This window comes from Gobio gobio, assembly GCF_949357685.1.
Source record: "Gobio gobio genome assembly, chromosome: 21".
NCBI classification, from domain to species: domain Eukaryota; kingdom Metazoa; phylum Chordata; class Actinopteri; order Cypriniformes; family Gobionidae; genus Gobio; species Gobio gobio.
Genome location: NC_137117.1, coordinates 13,253,582 through 13,264,636, shown reverse-complemented (window position 1 = coordinate 13,264,636; position 11,055 = coordinate 13,253,582).

Genomic DNA, 11,055 nt, shown 5'->3' with positions numbered 1-11,055 from the left:
TCGAATGTGGAAGAGGTGTTTAGCTTTTTTGTATTTATACTAGAGATTGTTTCCTCTTTTTTTTCTTAGAACACTTGCATACATAAACATGAGGGAAAAAAGTGTAACTCAGAAAATTCAGAAATTGACAGTAAATGTAGGTGTAATTAAGGCCTGAAAGGAAATGAACACATTGAAACTTGAAAGTAAGGACTGAAATAGTATTTTCTTGCAGAATGTACTCCAATAATCTTTATTTTCAAAAAAAAAAAAAAAACACTGTACAGAGAAAGTGGCCTTGCCACTTTTATTACTTAAATATAAAAATGTAAGTAATACAAGACTAAATAAATGGCTTGCTCTTGGTTTCTTAAATTCATTGTATTATATTAAGTGCTGTAACATCGATTAATCACGATTAACCCTCTATGGCAGTGGTTCCCAACCACGTTCCTGGAGGACCCCCAACAGTGCACATTTTGCATGTCTCCTCAATCAAACACACCTGATTCAGGTCATCAGCTCATTAGTAGCTACTCCAAGACCTGATGTGGGTGTGTCAGACAAAGGACACATCCAAAATGTGCACTGTTGGGGGTCCTCCAGGAACGTGGTTGGGAACCACTGCTCTATGGCATAGTGTTGCCCTCAGGCAACAAACTACCTTTTTGGACCTCACACCACCCCTTTAAACAAAAATATATTTTTTAAAAATATATAATATCACCTGACATGTCTGTTCAATGAAATGATGGGCTGAAGTGGGTGTGACTTTTTGTTTGGGTGGAGCAGTCCTTTCATGAAGCAAAGCCATATGGGACACTAGTGCCATCAATTGGTTGGATAAATATCACTTTTTAACATGTTTAAATTGAAATAAATGTATTTAAAAATATATGCATGTGCATCAGCATGTAAAGAAGTATGTTTGATTTTTTGAATATTTATTTTGTTTTTATTTATATACTAAAACTGTGTTTTTTTGTTTGTTGCCTCAGGGCAACACTGTGCAGTTAGACCACTTTTGTTCAGGCAATATATAGTGTTAGGACCATATGGTGCATTCAAGTCTTCCTGGGAAGTTTGTTTTTACACGTTCAGAAAACTCAAAGAATGTGCATTATGAGTATCATTTATGTTTTTTATTATTATTATTAACACCGATCAGGCATAACATTATGCATAACTCCCTAATATTGTGTTGGTCCCCCTTTTGCTGCCAAAACAGCCCTGAGCCATCGAGGCATGGACTCCACTAGACCCCTGAAGGTGTGCTGTGGGATCTGGCACCAAGATGTTAGCAGCAGATCCTTTAAGTCCTTTAAGTTGTGAGGTGGGGCCTCCATGGATTAGACTTGTTTGTTCAGCACATCCCACAGATGCTCGATTGGATTGAGATCTGGGATTTGGAGGCCAAGTCAACACCTCAAACTCGTTGTGCTCCTCAAACCATTCCTGAAGCATTTGTGCTTTGTGGAAGTGTGAAAGAGTTAAAGAGGCCACAGCCACCAAGGAAAACTGTTTCCATGAAAGGGTGTACATGTACTGCAACAATGCTTAGGTAGGTGGTGCAAGTAACATCCACATGGATGGAGGACCCAAGGTTTCCCAGCAAAACATTGCCCAAAGCATCACTGCCTCCGCCGCCACGCCTTCTTCCCATAGTGCATCCTGGTGCCATGTGTTCCCCAGGTAAGTGACGCACACGCACCCGGCCATCCACATGATGTAAAGGAACACGTGATTCATCAGACCAGGGGGGACACTTTTTATGATGGATATATTATCAGGGACCCCCAAGCTCCCAAAAAATGGGGTGAAATATTTTTTTCCCCAAAAAATAAAAAGTCATGCCATAGAGGGTTAAAGGTGCAATATGTAAGATTTTTTTAAAGAAAAACCACTAGGCCAGTGCTATATATTTTGTTCAGTTGAGTACTTACAATATCCCAAATGTTTCCAACTATTTGTAAATCGTGAGAAAATTGCGATTTTAACCAAGGAACCAGGACGTTTGAGGGAGTCGCCTGTCAATGGCATCATATCCGTGTTACCCTCGGTTTCCGCTTTTACTGGCAACAGTAAAACAGACGTGGACAACTGTGTAAAGTCAAGTTCAGTTCAGTTCAATTCAGTTCATCTTTATTCATTTCCCGAGGGCAACTATTTTTTCCAGACAGTTCTTATTTTTCGTGTTTATGGAATTGAACCAACACAGTAATGAAAAAGATAAGAAAGACTCAATATAAGATCTGTAAAACATACACATCAATGTTTTATCCACATAAAAAGACCGTAGTTTCCTCAAACAGTACAATCTCTGTTGCCCCCTCTTACACAGTTTGGTGAAAAACTCAACTTATTAAGTACTTATACAGCTCAACACTCTCGACACTCATACCATTTATAGTTGTTTGTTTGTACTGAGAAGATTGCTTCCTCAAGCTGAAATCAATAGTCATCTCTTTAGTTTTAAGAACATTTAATTTTAAAAAAAGCATCCTGACACCAGGTAACAAAATCATCAACTACAGGACCATGCGTTGAGTCCCCCTCACTCAATAAGCTAATAATTACAGAATCATCTGCAAATTTTATAATATGTCTATTTTCAAATTTACTCGTACAGTCATTTGTATATAAAATAAATAATAACGGAGAGAGGACACATCCCTGAGGTGACCCGGTAGATGATGCCAACCAATTCGAAACACTGTCATTTACTTTGACCCTCTGTGTTCTCTGCACCAAGAAATCTAAAATCCATCCCACCATACTAAAATCCAAACTAAATTCATTAATAAGTTTCTTAACTAAGATATGTGGCTGAATGGTGTTAAAAGCAGATGAAAAATCAATAAAAAGTCATTTTGGCTTGTCTAAATGTCGAAGTACTAAGTGTAGAAGGGTGGCTACTGCATCCTCTACACCAGGGTTATCTCTATATGCAAATTGAAAAGGGTCTAAAGAGCACTGGGTTCTTTGCATCATTTCTTTCTTTACCAGTTTCTCAAAGCATTTCATAATTAGAGATGTGAGCGCCACTGGTCTAAAATCCTCAACTGACTGTGAGTGGCGTTTTTTTGGTACCGGTTTTACCGTAGACTGCTTCCACAGGGCAGGTATTCTCTGTTGTTTAAGAGTCAGAGCAAAAATTTCATAAAAAAATTGGTCCTAACTGCTCAGTGCATTTCTTAAGTAATCGGCCTCCTATTCTATCAGGCCCAGGTGCCTTCCTAATTTTACAATGTTTAAAAACTGTAATCACATCTCCCATGTTAAAAAAAGACACAATCATGCTCACCTTTTACTCTACATTCACCTTTCAACTGCTCAATTTCATGTGCAAAATCATAGGTATCAAATCTTGAATAGTAATTATTAAAATTCTGAGCCAAAACTGCATCTGAACTGAAACCATCCAGACTAATTGTTTTATTTCGCTTGCTACTATCCTGACCTGTTATTAAATACATCCCCTCACAAACAGACCCTAGATGGCCTGATGATCTTCCTTATAGACTGCTTTGGCCCTCTTAATTTCACATTTAATTTCTCTTCTCAATCTATAATTCTCATTCACATTTCCCTCTTTAAAGACCCTATTTCTTTTTGTAAGAAGAATCTTGATTGATTTCGTAACCCATGGTTTACTATTTGGGTATTTCCTAAAAGATTTCACAGGAATTAACATGTCTTCACAAAATGTAACATAGCTACTAATCACATCTGTTACTTCATCAATGTCATTAGTAGAGTCCATAAAACCAGTCCAATCTGTACAGTCCAAACAGCCTTGCACGCTGTTGTAGTTTCGTTCAAACATTATGGACCATGGCAAGCAGACTTTGGAACAAAATGAGAAATCAAGAGAGGACCAATATCGACATGGCGTTTTCGAGATGGCGAGAGCTTCGCAACAAAGTTTGACTTGACAGAGATGCTGTTATTGCTTGTGCTTTATTAGACAGGTGAGCAAATGTACATAAAACGACAGTACAGTAGCTCAACACGATGAAATATTAGAATATCATCACTATAATGTTCTAATGTTGATGTAACTTACTGCTAGTCTCATACAGCCAACAAACTAACATTATAACTTTCAACACTCAAATGCAGTTTAGATAGTGTAGACCAAGTGAAGCAGCATTGCGTTATCTCACAATTTTAATCCATCAAATAAACTGACCTGTATGAGTAGCAGTGGCGTAACCTTTGTGATCGTTTCATACTATAGCCAGTGGTGTAGTGGTGCCTGGAGAAGTGGGTATACTCTTAATCTATGCCCCCATTTTTTTTAAAGTGGCCCAGCAACAAATGAACATCCTGTGTTATAAACAGTGACATGTAAGACTAGTCTTGCATATTTAGTTCACTCGAAAATGAGCCAGTAGTATTTGCACATTGTCTCTTGACTTTTGCTGCTTGACTTCACGGAGTAAGCATCACTATGACATTAATATTAGCCACGGAAGGGGTGCACATTTTGCAATCAATACTGGCATACAGACAATAGAGACAACATAATTATACATTTTGACTATTCCTTATTCCAGGGGTTTTCAAACCTGTCAAACAACTATTCTCTCACCTTGCAAGTAGTCTCTGCCAGTAGTTTATTTTGTGAACTATCTCTTGGAATGGCTCATTTGCAACAGATAGTGTAGGCCTGAGTGTGCCAACATTATAGGTTTAAGTTGCAATTTGCAAATATTACTGGTCCTACGCAGGCCTAATGAATGAATATAAGATGTATTCAAGATGAGGCAAGCATGGTGTCAGAGATTAGTTAATTTTTTTTTTAAATATCATCATCTTTCAAAGAATTCAACAAAATATTCAAAACAATATGTTAAACTATTATACAGGGTTTGACATTAACTTTTTTTGCTCAGCAGTCACTGTGGCTCGTGGTTTTCCAAAGTTACTAGCCACTCAGCATTTTCACTGGCCACAATTTTGATGTTTGGAAATTACATTTTATATGATTAAAGTTGACTTTGGTATGCTTAAATTACTTGATTTTGAGTCATTTTACTTGATTTAGAAGATTTAAAACCCTTTCAAACTTTCAAATGCAGAGTGACCACCCAAATCAAGACTACATTGCATATTTGAAATGTTTTATTCATGGAAAGCCCCTTGAGATGCAGCATCTCGTTTTCAAGGGGGGCCAAGAACATACAACGGATACAGTGCACTCAATACAATACAAAACAAACAGAACATTACAAGACAAATCTGCTCAAAGATCCCCCCTAACCCTCCCAGGACCATTTCAGAGTCTGCAGAGTATACAAATGTTTACAAAGACAGTTGTTTCAGGAACCATAACAATTACAAAAACTGACAATCAGTTTTCAAGAACAAGATATTTCAGGGACCATTACAATTAAAAGCATTTACAATCAGTTTTCAAATAGTTTAACAAAGAAGTTCTAAAGGAGCTTAAAGTAGTATTAGATCTCACAGATGGAGGCAGATTATTCCAGTCTGAAGGAGCATTATAACAAAAGGACCTCCGACCGACTACTTTGCACATAACAGGGACAGTAAAAGTCAGACATTGAGAATGTCGAAGAAAATAAGTTGGAGTATATTGTAAAAAAAACTTTTCAGATATGGTGGTAAGTTCAGATGCATTTAAAGCATATCAGCTGGTATGTGCAGGTGGGCAAGGGGTGGACAATATGAGCATAGGCTAATATGAGAAATGTAATATGATATGAGTTATTGTAATATGTAATATGATATGAGTTATATGACAGACAGGTATTTAATTGGGCTGCTGAATAAATCGACGTAATATTCTGACTAGGGATGCAACAATACAGTTAGTCCACGGTTCAATACATACCTCGGTTTTTAACCACGGTTTTCGGTTCGGTTCTGATGGCTTGTCACATAAATGTTTTGCTATTCTATTCTTAGGCGACAGGAACAGCAAGAGGTTAAAGAGAAAAAAGACAATTTTTTTATTGCAATACTCTTTCTTTATTTTACTTAAAAGAATTGAAAAACCTTACTTAAACTTAAAAATGTACTTAAAAAAAACCCTTGTACACATTCCTAGTGTATTGTATAATATGAAATAAATATATATAAAGATTTACACTGGCAGCTCAGAGCTGTACAGCAGCATTTAAGTATGAAATTGAATGAATGAATGTAAAAATGAAAATAAAACTACATAGACGTCACTATAAAATATACACTGATTCTTATTAAAGCTACTGTATTAGTTTTTTTAGTCAAGAGCAGTGAGGGATTTTTTCTTTGTCTTTTGTTGTTGTATTAACATTAAAGGGATATTTCACTCAAAAATGAAAATTCTGTCATCGAGAAATAAATACAGGTTTGGAACAATATTAGAGTGAGTAAATAATTACATAATTTTAGAGGTGAACTGTCCCTTTAAGGACCGCGTGTTCACTACTGCCCTGTTGTCAATTTAAAGGTCCTGTTCTTCGTGATCCCATTTTGCAAACTTTAGCTAGTGTGTAATGTTGCTGTTAGAGCATAAATAATACCTGTAAAATTATAAAGCTCAAAGTTCAATGCCAAGCGAGATATTTTATTTAACAGAAGTTCCCTTTCAAAGCCTACAGCGAACGGCCGGTTCGGACTACATCCCTGTACATCCTGCTTTAATTAGGTCAGTAGAACAGTTTGTTGACTAACCTTCGCCCACAAGAGTACGCAAAAAAGGGGGCGTGGTCTTGCTGCTCCCGCGTGGAGAAGAGGAAGTGTTGCGTTTGTATAGTTTGTTTGTCGCCATGTCGTCGAGACACTGTTATTTTCATCCCGGAGTCAAATCACCTTTGTTTGGCCTTCCCAGGGACGCTGTACTTAGAGATCATTGAGCGCATGCATCTCCGTTATGGTAAGAGGCGTGACCTTTCCGGGCAACGTGCGCTAAGCTGCTGTCGAATCAAACTTGGGAACCACTGGCACAATCAGAACTCGTTACGTATTTCTGAAGGAAGGACTTCATAGAATAAGGAAATTCTCAAATTGAAATCGCGTCTCATATACAACCCCAAATCAGAAAAAGTTGGGACAGTATGGAAAACGCAAAAAAAAAAGAAGAAGTGATTTCTAAATTTACTTTGACTTGTATTTCATTGCAGACAATATGAACACAAAATATTTCATGTTTTGTCTGGTCAACTTCATGTAATTTGTAAATATGCATCCTTTCCTGTCATTCAGACCTGCAACACATTTCAAAAAAAGTTGGGACAGGAGCAATTTAGGGCTAGTAATGAGGTAAAATGGTTAAATAATGATGTGATTTGAAACAGGTGATGTCAACAGGTGATTGTAATTATGATTTGGTACAAAAGCAGCATCCAAGAAAGGTCTAATCCTTTAGGAGCAAAGATGGGCCGAGGATCACCAGTTTGCCAACAAATACGTGAGAAAATTATTGAAATGTTTAAAAACAATGTTCCTCAATGAAGATAGGAAGAGATTTGGATATTTCACATTCAACAGTGCATAACATAATTAAAAGATTCAAGGAATCTGGAGGAATTTCAGTGCGTAAAGGACAAGGGCGCAAGCCTAAGCTGAACAACCGTGATCTCCGATCCCTCAGGCGGCACTGCATCAAGAATCGTCATTCATCTATAAGCGATATCACCACATGGGCTCAGGACTACTTTGGCAAACCTTTGTCAAGTACCACAATACGTAGTTACATCCACAAATGCCAGTTAAAACTGTACTGTGCCAAAAGGAAGCCTATGTTAACAGTGTCCAGAAGCGCCGTCGACTTCTCTGGGCTCGGAGGCATCTGGGATGGACCATCACACAGTGGAAACGTGTACTGTGGTCAGATGAATCAGTATTTCAGGTATTTTTTGGGAGGAATGGACGCCGTGTGCTCCGGACCAAAGAAGAAAAGGATCATCCAGACTGTTACCAGCAACAAGTCCAAAAGCCAGGGTCTGTCATGGTATGGGGTGTCAGTGTCAGTGCCCTTGGCAAAGGTAACTTGCACTTCTGTGAAGGCACCATTAATGCTGAAAAGTACATAGAGATTTTGGAGCATAATATGCTGCCTTCAAGAAGATTTTCCAGGGACGTCCATGCATATTTCAACAAGACAATGCAAAACCACATTCTGCACACATTACAAAGTCCTGGCTGCGGAGGAAGAGGGTACAGGTACTTGACTGGCCTGCCTGCAGTCCCGACCTGTCTCCAATAGAGAATGTGTGGCGCATTTTGAAGCGCAAAAAGCGACAACGAAGACCCCGAACTGTTGCCCACCTTAAGACTTGTTTGCAGGAAGAATGGGACAAAATTACACCTGAAACACTTCATCACTGGGTGTCTTCAGTCCCTAAACGTCTTTTAAGTGTTGTGAAAAGGAATGGCAACATTACAAAGTGGTAAATGCTTTACTGTCCCAACTTTTTTTTTGCAGGTCTGAATGACAGGAAAGGATGCATATTTACAAATGACATGAAGTTGACCAGACAAAACATGAAATATTTTGTGTTCATATTGTCTGCAATGAAATACAAGTCAAAGTAAATTTAGAAATCACTTCTTTTTTTATTTATTTGCGTTTTCCATACTGTCCCAACTTTTTCTGATTTGGGGTTGTATGAAAAGTATCTGTACACATGACGGGCAGCAAAAATATTGCAAGAAAAAAGCCTGATATGTACTGACAACTGCGTTATTTAACCGCATTTTCTTCATTAGAATGACTGTCAAGTAAATTTCATTCATAATGTTTCTACTTCATGTGACATGAGAGTTCATTCTGGAGTGAAGCCGTTCTCATCATGTGATTGGGGAAAACTTTTCTGAGGGCGTGGTAAGCTCGTGCAGGGGCGTGGATAGTGAGCCGTTGGAAGCATAGATATCCATAATAAAGGGTAGATGTCTTACGGCGGAGTCTCTAACGTCATCACCGGCGGCCATCTTGGCGAGTGATCTGCATGAACACAAATATTCTTCTCTCACTAAAATCTTGACGGATTTACAAATGGTTTGGTTTCTTACAAACGTTATTAACGTGGCTATAATTATGGATGCTTGAACAAATTATGAATAATTTGTCATAAGTATGCAGTGTCATAACTACATCTCTGACGTTTATAACAAACCAAACAGTTTGAAAATTGGTAGAAAATTGAGCAAGTTATGGTTAAAAGTTATTTAAAAAGTGCAAGCACCATGAAAACAATGTTACGAGTGAGTGAGCTGCCTGTGACAAGATGGCCGCCAGGTGCAGTCGTAGACCTCCATTGGCCAGCAGCGCGGACGAGATATCTAGCCTTTATTATGTATATCTTTGGTTGGAAGAACCATCATATGTCACGATGACCAGCAACGTCCAATAGGAAAATTCAAATGCAGTAGCCAGAGTTCAACCTTAAGAGGGGAGCACAAACGATTTTACACCATATATTGTAGAATTGAAACACTTATACCCAAATGTCAGAACAGTTACTCGAATCAATGAACAGCACTAATAAAGCCCCAGTCTTGCAGATCATTAACTAAAAAAAGTTGGTTTAGGGTTTAGTTACCCTTTAAGCAACTCTGATGCGGTATTTTCTGCTGGGTTAACGTCCATAGTAGAATGAAGCGCTAACAAAAGATGAGCCATGGAATTCCCTACGCGACTCAAACCTGAGACCGTGTTACAAATCCTGACTAACAGATCATCTGTGCGTCTACACTCCGGGCTAGGGCAGTGGAGATTGTGTCTAAGGGCTTCATCTGGTCAAACCACCAGAAAAGAAATGAAGCTTATGCGCAAGTTCTGGCAGGAAGATTCAATGTTACGTCACTTATCACATTCAGACCTATCCAATCAAGTCATAATTCTCAGAGTATAAAAGATCGGTAATTAACACATGTCTGAGTTCACAGATGCTGACGCCAGCATTGCCTCCATCCTCCCCACCACCACCAGGTCGGTCCCTGTCTATACCTCCCGGGGGTCGGCTGCTCCCCTGCCTTCATCTTCAGGCAGGAAATGCAGAGTCCGTTACCCTCGTGACGAGCGCTACGGACGGGGCCTACGCCAAAGAACCTCTAATTTAATACTTGCTGGTCTGCTAATAAACTTGTGGTGTTATCATACTTTATCTGGTCTCCCGAGTCTTCATGGTAGAAATGCACTGCTCTACTGGAGGCATGTTACCAAGGCCCTTTTCCTGGGCCTCAACCATTGTCTCTAGTGTACGGGCCACGTGATCATGGTCTGGATGAGGGAGCCGACCAAAAGGCAGAAGAAACAATATCTGTAAAGTCAGGACAACTTGGCATTAGAAAATCCTCTTGATGAGAGACCGAGTGACGCAATAGGTTTGAATGGCCCATGAATTCTGCCATCTTGAGAGTATTTTGCAGTGAATTACACCACTGAAGAAGCAGCATCCTGAAGGTCCGAACCATCATCGCTATGGGGACGTTGAAACCGAGAATGTGAAGGCAACGTCTCACGCAAGGGTGCATAATAATCCTGCTCATCCTTATCTAATGAGTCAGAGGCCGCAAGAGACAAGGTGTCTGGCTCCTTTCTGGAAAAACTGGATGCCAGTTCACACCTAGGCAAGAGAGACGCCGACACACATGCCCTTGTCTCCTCGCCCAAAATCCTCATTGATAATAAGGCTTTAATGCCCTGAACCGTGTTTGCAAGTTCAGCTACTTGATGGGCCAATGTATTTCATTCTGAGGGGATTTGTTGCATCTTTGAAGGCTTTTCAGCTCTACTGGCCGTACGCTTGCTACTCTCTAAAAAATGCTGGTTTAAAAACAACCCAAGTTGGGTTGAAAATGGACTAACCCAGCAATTGGGTTGTTTTAACCCAGTGATAGGGTTGTTTTAAGCTAACATTTAACCCAACCGCTGGGTTAAACGACCCATTCACTGGGTTAAAACAACCCAATTGCTGGGTTGGTCTATTTTTAACCCAACTTGGGTTGTTCTCAACTCAGCATTTTTTAGAGTGTACCCACCTGCAACGCTGTCCCAGCTGGTGGAGCAGAATTTTGAAATTCAGGATCCAATTCAGCTAATCGATGCTGTCTCACCTCCAC